A 5,000-nucleotide genomic window follows, 5' to 3' on the forward strand; every position below is an offset into this window, starting at 1 on the left:
AAAAAAAAAAAAAACGCGCGGCAAAAGTTTCCCTTTGTTTGCATCCATTATTTTTTATTATGTTTAATTTTTCTACCATTCTATGTGCTTTTAATATTAACTTCGGATATTGTCGATCCAGGAACAGGCGACTGATAGACTGGAAGCATAAGGGAAAATAGAACGATAAAGGAATTTCAGTAAAGAACAGATAAATGGGCAATTTTGTAAGCGAAGACGGGAGTACATAGAGAGAGAGAGAGAGAGAGAGAGAAGTTGAGAGAGAGAGAGAGAGAGAGAGAGAGAGAGAGAGAGAGAGAGAGAGAGAGAGACTAAAAAGACGGGAGTAAATAGAGATAGATCGAGAGGGAGAGTGAGGAAAAGGGAGAGAGAGAGAGAGAGAGAGACTAAAAAGATGGGAGTAAATAGAGATAGATCGAGAGGGAGAGTGAGGAAAAGGGAGAGAGAGAGAGAAAGAGAGAGAGAAAGAGAGAGAGAAAGAGAGAGAGAGAGAGAGAGAGAGAGAGAGAGAGAGAGAGAGAGAGAGAGGGAGGGAGGGAGGGAGGGAGGAAGGGAGAGAGAGAAGGAGTGACACTACAAACTCCGCTCTTGATAATCACCATGCGTATCCGGTATCCGCCCTTCCTCTTCTCCCACCTGTTCTGCCCACCGCCCTTACCCAAGCCTCTCCCTCTTTCTCTCGCTCTCCCTCTTTCTCTCGCTCTCCCTCTATCTCCTTCTTTCTCTCGCTCTCCCTCTATCTCCCTCTTTCTCTAGCTCTCCCTCTTTCTTTCGCTCTCCCTCTATCTCCCTCTTTCTCTCGCTCTCCCTCTTTTTCTCGCTCTCCCTCTTTCTCTCGCTCTGCCTCTATCTCCCTCTTTCTCTCACTCTCCCTCTATCTCCCTCTTTCTCTCGCTCTCCCTCTATCTCCCTCTTTCTCTCGCTCTCCCTCTATCTCCCTCTTTCTCTCGCTCTCCCTCTATCTCCCTCTTTCTCTCGCTCTCCCTCTATCTCCCTCTTTCTCTCGCTCTCCCTCTATCTCCCTCTTTCTCTCGCTCTCCCTCTATCTCCCTCTTTCTCTCGCTCTCCCTCCCTCTTCCCCCTTCATCTCTCTCTCTCCTCCTCCTTTCTCTCTCTGTATATAGAAACGTGCGTGCATACGTGTGCGTCTATACATGTGCCTAACTTTATTGATAAAAAAGTAAATACATCTAATTCATCCCCGTTGAGTCAACACATGACGCCCTGGCTCTGAAAGGACATGAAATTCAGTGTCCGTTCTCATGAGTAACTTTGTCTGAAATTGGCCGGATAAGCCGTCCACAATTCTTGTCTTATTTAGATTATGATAATTCAGATAATGTTAAATTCTTGGCTTTGTATAGATTATGATAATTCAAATGATAATGTTCACTGTGGTAGTGGTCGTGCTAGTGATTTTGATAATGATGATGATTACAATAATGGTGGTAATGGTAATGATAATAATGATGGTGAAAATTTGTTGAATATTAGCATGATGACAATAACATTATTAATATCAGTGATAGAAGTGGTGATAATAGTAGTGGTAGTAACGATAGGAATTATAATAATGAAAAGTAATAATAATGATGATGATAGCAGTAATGATAATGATAATAGTAATAATAATGGCAATTATAACAATGATAATAATTATAATAATAAAAATAAAACAATAATGATAGCAATAATAATGTTAGTAATAATTATAATAACAGCAATAGAAATAATCATTATTGGTATGATTATCATCATCATTACCATTATCATCATTATTAGCTCTATAAACATTATCATTACTATTATTGATATTATTGTTATCCTTATCATTATTAATAAAACTATTATAATCCTTATCCTTATCATTTTTATCCCTATTGTTACTGTTACTATTATCATTATAGATATATCCAGATAATATTTATCCATATTTTTTTCAATGGTACTAAAATTATCAACAAATATCAGTAATAATCATGACAAATCTAAACAGCAAATTATGTGCATACACGCGCGCATTTGTTGAAACACCACTCCTTAAACAAATGAATCACAACTTTCAGCGCAGAATTTCAAGCGAAACAAAAATGCTTTGTCATTGCTTAACGCCCGATGGCATTCCGAAACAGAAAGGAGGATACTGTGACATCAGGATGCAGTTGTCATTGTGTCTGTCATAGGTGTGTCATCTGATGTCATTCTGCCACAGGTCCCGTGATGCTTCTTTACTCTGCTATGCTCCTTTCCGGGCCCCTCGCTACCACCTTTGTGTTAGTACGCTCCTTCCCGGGCCCTTTGTTTCATATGCATGGTATAAGTTGCTATGTTAATGTTCATTTTATGATGGAGAATGGATGTTATCAGTAAGGGATGCTATCACAGTGTTCTTATTACTGATGTTATCTCTATTTCCCCTGTAGGTGTTATTTGTTTCTTCCGTCGCCCATCCTTTCCTTTTCTCTTGGTCTTTGGCGTAATGCAAATTTCTGCACTTTCTTATTTACACTATTTTTCTTATCATACACATTTCTATTCGTAACACTTCATCACCTCCACTCTTTTTGTCCACTTTACTTCTCGCACTCTTAGTCAGCATTCCACACACACGCATTATCACCAACTCTTTTTGCCAGACGGTTACCTTCACTCCTTCTTCAACCCCCTTCTTCCCTCTCTTCCACTCTCCTTCCTTCCCTCCCTTCCACTCTCCCTCCTTCCCTCCCTTTTTCCTTCCACCCCTTCCCCTCTCTATCCTCTACCGTCTTCTTCCCTTTCTTACACTTTTCGCCCCTCCCCTTCCCCATTCAGCATTCTTACCTGGTCCTGTCCCCCCTTCCCTTCCCCCACGTCTTATACCCGCTCCTTGCCCGGGCATAACTCCGGCCTTGACTGTGCGGCATTAACCCTGACTTTAAGGTGCCTTATTTACGAACTTGATTAGCATAGCGTGAAGACAGATCCTTATGAAAAAATAAAGAAAGGAATAAGAGAAAGAAAAAGAAGAAGAAAAGATACACATGCTCAAGATGTATCTCAAGGCAGTGTCATTGTCTCAGAGAGAAAAAAATGTAAACAAAAAACGGAGTTGCATCTTCGCGTTCCACGTTAAAAACAAAGGTGCTGGAAAGGCAAGGGAGAGAATGCAGATGTTTTTACTTTTGTGTTTTTGTTATCTGTTTTATCGTTATCGTGTTAGTTCACAAAGTTGAGTGACGCTGCGAAGGGGACTTTTGGCAACTGCAGAGAATTGCCAGAGATGCCTTGTTAAGAATAAAACGGAAGGTGCAGTTGCCTGGACCCCGAATGAGACACTGATCGTCCAACAGTAGTGCTTGAATATCTATCGCTTCCACTATCTATCTGCATTCGTATTTATGGTCACACTGCAAAATTAAAGACACATACCCCTAGGGAGAGGAACAAAATCAAGTAAAAGAATCAACCGAGTGGCGAAGGACAATATTTTTTTATTCACGAATCCCCTGCTGAACATACAGCGCGACGTCTGCTCTTGGATGAGGAAAGATCGCTTTGTACAAAAAAATGACAGTTGACAAGACTAGTCATCCTCTATAAAGTAAACATGAAATAGCATCCACCTCTCACAGTGACGTTAGAGCATTTAACTCTACATCGACAAGTTACATCATACTGCCTTGGATTCTTTCAGTCCGTGTTTTATATACCTTTAGTAACCCATTCTATTTTTTGTCTTGCGACTTCCTTCGACAGGTTTCGACCACGTGACTCAAACAAATGACGTCATTCATGCGGTGCGTATATAAAAGTCTTCTAGATTCAAGGTTAACCAGTACCTCCGTGGGCGGGGCTTCGTTACTCCAAACAACGACCACCTAGCACAAGAACCTTTGTATGGGACCGGGTCGTTGATTTTCGTCTTGTTCCTTTTCTTTTGAATGACTTCGTTTTCTTTGCACTTTGTTATATACTGCGTTCAAGCAGTTATTATTATTATTATTTTTTACATAATTTCGATGTCGATACCACACGTGAGAAATGGACGTTTTAATAAATCTAACTAGCTTATCATATAAAAAAGAAAGAAAAAAATTCACGAAGGCGAAGGAAAAATACCTACTTGGGTAAAGTATGGGTTGTCTTATGAGATCGAGAAACCGAGGTCGGCGAAGGAGTTATCATAAAAGCGCCTGCAATAATCCTCAAGCGATACCTACACGAAGTATCAAATGCCTCATGTTCAAATGAATCAAATGAATATGCCATAGTGCAATATTCTTTATACTCGAATAGCGAGCTTGTAAAGTTCAGTCAGTATATAATTGTTATTCTCCGCGTGCTATGGGGCCGACACACCTCAGTCCAGCATGGCGTCTCGTTGCCGCCGCCTATACAATAGCACGAACGTTGAAATCTGTCTTTGCAACGGAGCGACTAGGGTTTGAAATGAAGGGACGACGCATTGCAAGACCAGAAACGAGGTTTATTCCTTGCAAATCCTTCTCCCTTTTTTTTCTTATCATATTCATATACTTATTTCTTGGTATCACTTTTTTTGCGTTGCCGTTTTTCAAAGTTGTTTTGGAGGGAAGTTTTTTTTTTATAGCTTGGGTACATTATCTGTCACACGAACATAATAATATAAGAGCGAATCAACGACTCACAGAAAGAGGCGTAAAACTACCGTGTCAAGTAAACCCTGAAAGTAGTAAAATCTAACGTTTTTTATACCCAACTTTACCAAAGGACCCTCTAATTTAAACTAAATTAACTTTCCTAGCCCTTGCCTAGCTTATTGTAGCCTATTTTAGTTTAAGCCAACGTAAGACTGAGTGTGTGTGGCTTGAGAATGCTTCTTTACCAAAGAGGCCTGACGTACTTCTGTTTCCCTGGCGCCTCTCGCGCTTCCCACGAAACGGTTGTTGGCTGAGGTCGGCATGGCATATGGTAGCTTGGTGTAGATGGGAACCGCGGTGAGAAGAAGGGGTGTCCTGGGTGTTGCAGAGGATTTAAGGGTG

Source organism: Penaeus vannamei, chromosome 24, assembly GCF_042767895.1.
Source record: "Penaeus vannamei isolate JL-2024 chromosome 24, ASM4276789v1, whole genome shotgun sequence".
Classification (NCBI taxonomy): Eukaryota; Metazoa; Arthropoda; class Malacostraca; order Decapoda; family Penaeidae; genus Penaeus; species Penaeus vannamei.